We start from the raw sequence: 6702 nt of genomic DNA, 5'->3' as shown, positions 1-6702 counted from the left end.
GAATCCCCATGGACAGAGGAGCCTGGTTGGCTACAGTCCATGGGGGTCCCAAAGAGTTGCATGCATTTGAATATGTTACCTTGAAATGGACTTTGTGGATGTGATCAAATTAAGAACATTAAAATGGGGAGATTATCCTGGATTATGCAGATGTGTCCAATGTAGCCACAAGGGAGGCAAGAGTGGCAGATTCAGAAAAAACAGAAATGGGAATTGGAGAGGAGAGAAGCTGCTGTACTGCTGGCTTTGAGGATGGAAGGGGGTCAGTCAAGGAATGCAGCCAGCCTGGAGAAGCTGGAAAAGTCAAGGAAATGACTTCTTGCCTAGAGATCCCAGAAGGAATCCGGGCCTGCCGGAGTTTTGATTTTAGTCCAGAGACACTGATTTTGGACTCTCTGCTCTCCAAAACTGTAAGACAGGAAATGTATGTTTTATGTCACTAAGTTCATGGTTATTTGTCACAGTAGACATAGGACAGCATTTTGTTGGCTCCAAAGTTCATTTGGGTTTTTCCATAAGCTGGTATGGGAAAACCAGAAATAATTTTTGGCGAACTCAATGTTATAATGATATGTGAAATTTCTCAATAAATGGCTCGACCAGTTCACCCAGAAGTGAAGTTCAGAGCCCATAAGCTCCCCCTGCCCCCGCCCCCACCACACACACACACACTCAATTCCAGTCAGCTGTTTCCTCCATTCATTGCCATCAGCAGATAGACAAAGATCCCCAGATATCTGATGAAAGCCTCCTACAGGAAAGACAGAGATCAAAACAAATTTAAATAAACACCAATTTGGAGGCAACCAACTTGCAGAAAAGAAAGCCTAAAAGAAAAATAAAACAAATTATCACTCATTCCTTAGAAAGATAAGAGAAGATTCTGTGCTCATGAAAAAAAAAAAAGAAGAAGAAAGCTATTTTAGCAGGAATATTCATAGGACAAAAGAAGAGCTCTGGGGAATTAAAAATAAGATAGCATAAACAAAATCTCAGTAGAAGATTGGGAAAATTAAGTCAAGGTATTATTCAGACATTAGAGCAGAAAGAAAAAAATATATTTTTAACTGTGTGAGAACTAAGAAAAATAACCAGTCAGTCTGAGAAGTTGAATACTAAATAATGAATTTCTACAACAGAAAAAATGGAGGGCAGAAATCATTATAATTCAAGAAAATTCCATGAAACTGAAGAGCATGAGTATCCAGATGGAAAGAATAGACCAAATGAAGTTTAAACTACCCTCTCCCCAACTGAAAGAGGATAGATTATATGCTTCCAGAGAGAAAAGAACAAGTCATATAGAAACATAGAAAATGTAGGGAATCATATTGGCTTTAAGCTTCTGAACAGCTCTATTAGATAAAGACTGTGGAGCAGTGCCTTTTAAATTCTGAAGGAAATTATTTCTATGATATGTGTGTGTTAGTCGTTCAGTCATGTCTGACTCTGCAACCACACAGACTGTAGCCTGCCAGGCTCCTCCATCCATGGAATTCTCCAGGCAAGAGTAATGGGGTGGGTAGCCATTTTCTTTCCAGGGGATCTTCCCTGACACAAGAATCAAACCGGGGTCTCCTGTATTGCAGGCAGATTCTTTACTATCTGAGCCATGGGAAGCCCCCCAGGAGAGAATACACTTCACCAAAATGAAAGAATTATTCTTACTCCAAGAAGAGGAAAAAATAGGGTTCAGGAAACAAAAGACAAAGCATAGGAGAGAGGTCAGGGGAAGCCCCTGAAAGAAAGGAAAGAATGTTCTAGAATAAAACTTGTTCACCACACGTAAAGGGACCAGCCCACCGGAATGGTGTGCCTTGAGAGACAGAAATGCCCAGGACAGTCATCACCAAGAACCCTGATGCCAATATCCTATTGTTTTGACCTCAGGCCAGTAAGCCTGGCCGCAATTTCTATCTGTATTTGGTTTGGCTTAACCATGTGCTCCTAATGTTCCTGCTCTTTCTGTTCTCCATAAGGGCACTCCACTCCTGAGAGCTGGAGTGGAACCAGACTGTGACTCAGAGACTTTCAGCTTATCTTCTCTCAGGAAAAATAGTGGCACTGTTGCTCTTTCCGAACACAAACAGGTTTATGTTTGCTATTATTTTTTCTTCCAAAATAAAAAACATATTGTTTAAGGATAGATATCCTAGTGAAAGGGCTTCTCAGGTGGTGTAGTCAGTAAAGAACCCACCCACACATGCAGAAGATGTAAGAGATGTGGGTTCAAACCCTGGGTTGGGACGATATCCTAGAGGAGGGCTTGGCAACCGGCTCCAGTATTCTTGCCTGGAGAATAACGGGCTACAGTCCATTGGGCCACACAGATTTGGACGCTACTGAAGCGACTTAGCATGCATGCATGAAAGTGAAAGTGAAGTTGCTCAGTCGCGTAGCCTGCCAGGCTCTTCTATCCATGGGATTTTCCAGGCAAGAATACTGCAGCATCCTGGTAAAATCTTAAAATGATACAGAATAGAAAATTTTACTTTCCAGGGTATGAGCTGTGTTCACCAAGGTAGATTCTCGCAATTCCTGGATCTTTAACTATCATTTGTGGCTTTCATACAAAATGTTTCATTGACGGAACTTTTCGGTGAGAGGCGAGGAGCGGCGACTGCCCAAGCTGCGCACAGCAACGCGCTCCTTCGCGTTTCCGGACACCGGCATCGGCCGCACACTGGCTGTATAAAATGGTGAAAGAAACTACTTACTATGATGATTTGGGAGGTCAAACACAATGCCACCCAAGAAGAACTGAAAAAGGCTTACAGGAAACTAGCCTTGAAGTACTGCCCTGATAAGAATCCAAATGAAGGCGAGAAGTTTAAACAGATTTCTCAAGCTTAGAAGTGCTCCCTAATGCGAAGAAAAGGGGATTATATGACAAAGGAGGAGAACAGGCAATTAAAGAAGGTGGAGCAGGTGGTGGTTTTGGCTCCCCCATGGACATCTTTGATATGTTTTTTGGAGGAGGAGGCAGGATGCAGAGAGAGAGGAGAGGTAAAAACATTGTGCACCAACTTATAGTAACTTTAGAAAATTTATATAATGGTGCATCAAGAAAACTAGCCTTGCCAAAGAATGTGATTTGTGACAAATGTGAAGGCTGAGGTGGTAAAGGAGCAGTAGAATGAGTCCCAGTTGTCGAAGTACTGGAATGTAAATGAGAATTCATCAGATAGGACCTGGAATGGTTCAGCAAATTCAGTCTGCATGGAGTGCCGGGGCCAGGGGAGCGGATCAGTCCTAAAGATAGATGTAAAAGCTGCAATGGAAGGAAGATAGTTATAGAAAAGAAAAAGTTCATATTGACAAAGGCGTGAAAGATGACCAGATGATAAAATTCCTTGGTGAAGGAGACCAAGAAGCAGGACTGGAGCCAGGAGATATTATCATTGTTTTAGATCAGAAGGACCATGCTGTTTTTACTGGAGGAGGAGAAGACCTTTTCATGTGTATGGAGATACAGCTGGTTGAGGTATTGTGTGGCTTCCAGAAGCCAATATCTACTCTTGACAATCGAACCATAGTCATCACTTCTCATCCAGGTCAGATTGTCAAGCATGGAGATACCAAGTGTGTGCTAAATGAAGGCATGCCAATTTATTGTAGGCCATATGAAAAGGGTCGTCTAATCATTGAATTTAAGGTAAGATTGATTATATTCTTTGCAGCCAAAGATGGAGAAGCTCTATACAGTCAACAAAAACAAGACCAGGAGCTGACTGTGGCTCAGATCATGAACTCCTTATTGCCAAATTCAGACTTAAATTGAAGAAAGGAGGGAAAACCGCTAGACCATTCAGGTATGACCTAAATCATAACCCTTATGATTATACAGTGGAAGTGAGAAATAGATTTAAGGGCCTAGATCTGATAGATAGAGTGCCTGATGAACTATGGAATGAGGTTCATGACATTGTACAGGAGACAGGGATCAAGACCATCCCCATGGAAAAGAAATGCAAAAAAGCAAAATGACTGTCTGGGGAGGCCTTACAAATAGCTGTGAAAAGAAGAGAGGTGAAAAGCAAAGGAGAAAAGCAAAGATATAAGCATCTGAATGGAGAGTTCCAAAGAATAGCAAGAAGAGATAAGAAAGCCTTCCTCAGTGATCAATGCAAAGAAATAGAGGAAAACAACAGAATGGGAAAGACTAGAGATCTCTTCAAGAAAATTAGAGATACCAAGGGAACATTTCATGCAAAGATGGGCTTGATAAAGGACAGAAATGGTATGGACCTAACAGAAGCAGAAGATATTAAGAAGAGGTGGTAAGAATACACAGAAGAACTGTACAAAAAAGATCTTCACGACCCAGATAATCATGATGATGTGATCACTAATCTAGAGCCAGACATCTTGGAATGTGAAGTCAAGTGGGCCTTAGAAAGCATCATTACGAACAAAGCTAGTGGAGGTGATGGAATTCCAGTTGAGCTGTTTCAAATCCTGAAAGATGATGCTGTGAAAGTGCTGCACTCAATATGCCAGCAAGTTTGGAAAACTCAGCAGTGGCCACAGGACTGGAAAAGGTCAGTTTTCATTCCAATCCCAAAGAAAGGCAATGCCAAAGAATGCTCAAACTACCACACAATTGCAGTCATCTCACATGCTAGTAAAGTAATGCTCAAAATTCTCCAAGCCAGACTTCAGCAATATGTGAACCATGAACCCCCTGATGTTCAAGCTGGTTTTAGAAAAGGCAGAGGAACCAGAGATGAAATTGCCAACATCCACTGGATCATGGAAAAGGCAAGAGAATTCCAGAAAGACATTTATTTCTGCTTTATTGACTATGCCAAAGCCTTTGACGGTGTGGATCACAATAAACTGTGGAAAATTCTGAGAGAGATGGGAGTACCAGACCACCTAACCTGCTTCTTGAGAAATCTGTATGCAGGTCAGGAAGCAACAGTTAGAACTGGACATGGAACAACAGACTGGTTCCAAATAGGAAAAGGAGTGCGTCAAGGCTGTATATTGTCACCCTGCTTATTTAATTTATATGCAGAGTACATCATGAGAAACGCTGGACTGGAAGAAACACAAGCTGGAATCAAGATTGCCAGGAGAAATACCAATAACCTCAGATTGCAGATGACACCACCCTTATGGCAGAAAGTGAAGAGGAACTAAAAAGCCTGTTGATGAAAGTGAAAGAGGAGAGTGAAAAAGTTGGCTTAAAGCTCAACATTCAGAAAATGAAGATCATGGCATCCGGTCCCATCACTTCATGGGAAATAGATGGGGAAATAGTGGAAACAGTGTCAGACTTTATTTTTGGGGGCTCCAAAATCACTGCAAATGGTGACTGCAGCCATGAAATTAAAAGACGCTTATTCCTTGGAAGAAAAGTTATGACCAACCTAGATAGTATATTCAAAAGCAGAGACATTACTTTGCCAACTAAGGTCCGCCTAATCAAAGCTATGGTTTTCCTAGTGGTCATGTATGGATGTGAGAGTTGGACTGTGAAGAAGGCTGAGCGCTGAAGAATTGATGCTTTTGAACTGTGGTGTTGGAGAAGACTCTTGAGGGTCTCTTGGACTGCAAGGAGATCCAACCAGTCCATTCTGAAGGAGATTAACCCTGGGATTTCTTTGGAAGGAATGATGCTAAAGCTGAAACTCCAGTACTTTGGCCACCTCATGCAAAGAGTTGACTCATTGGAAAAGACTCTGATGCTGGGAGAGATTGGGAGCAGGAGGAGAAGGGGACGACCCAGGATGAGATGGCTGGATGGCATCATGGACTCAATGGACGTGAGTCGGAGTGAACTCCGGGAGATGATGATGGACAGGGAGGCCTGGGGTGCTGCGCTTCATGGGGTCGCAAAGAGTCGGACCTGACTGAGCGACTGAACTGAACTGAACTTCCTGAGAATGGCTTTTTCTCTGCTGATAAACTCTCTTTGCTGGAAAAACTTCTGCTTGAGAGGAAGGAAGTAGAAGATATTGATGAAATAGACCAGGTAGAATTAGTGGACTTTGATCCAAATCAGGACAGACGGTGCCATTACAATGGAGATGTATATGAGGATGATGAACGTCATCCTCAGGGTGGTGTTCAGTGTCAGACCTCTTGGTAAGGCCTGTGAATAACACTCACTGCTGGTGTTTTATTTGCAGTAGTGATTGAGTGAAGGACTATAATCATAATATGCTCACTACTTGCTTTTGTTTTAATATTCAACTTTAGTAGTGTTTAAAAGTTAAATGAAGAATAAACTAGAATATAAAAGCTCTGATTTTGCCCAGTATGTATGATGACTTCAGTGTGCAAGATAAGTTTAATACTTGTGAAAACAACTTTAAAAAATTTCCCCTAGCATTTGTCAGGCCATACTTTGTAACTGATTTCAGCTATGTACATGGAATAGCTTAGACTGAAATGCCAGGTATATGTATTGACTTCAGTGTATGACCCTTAATTATTAAGCTATGAAATTAAAACTGTATTTAACTGGCAGTCAAACAAAGAACTTAATTTGTAGAGAAGTGTTGGTCTGTATAGTTGTATTAAGTGGGATTCATTATAATGCTTCTGCATTTATTCTATTGCCTCAACTGTTACCTGAAGATGGCCTGCTGTATAATTTAATTTAGCCTGTGGTATCAGTGATAGAAATGATACCTTTCTAAAGAAGGGGTTTATCATAATATGCTGCTTCTTGAGGGCTTGCACTTGTAGAAT

General features: G+C 41.5%; 1 pseudogene; it reads left to right on the top strand.

Moving 5' to 3' along the window:
* The first annotated feature begins 2696 nt into the window (after positions 1–2696).
* On the top strand, positions 2697–6243 carry LOC120858469 (annotated as a pseudogene).
* The last annotated feature ends 459 nt before the right edge of the window (positions 6244–6702 follow it).

This window comes from Oryx dammah, unplaced genomic scaffold, assembly GCF_014754425.2.
Source record: "Oryx dammah isolate SB20612 unplaced genomic scaffold, SCBI_Odam_1.1 HiC_scaffold_2, whole genome shotgun sequence".
Lineage (NCBI taxonomy): Eukaryota > Metazoa > Chordata > Mammalia > Artiodactyla > Bovidae > Oryx > Oryx dammah.
This window is presented reverse-complemented; position numbering and strand designations above follow the sequence as displayed.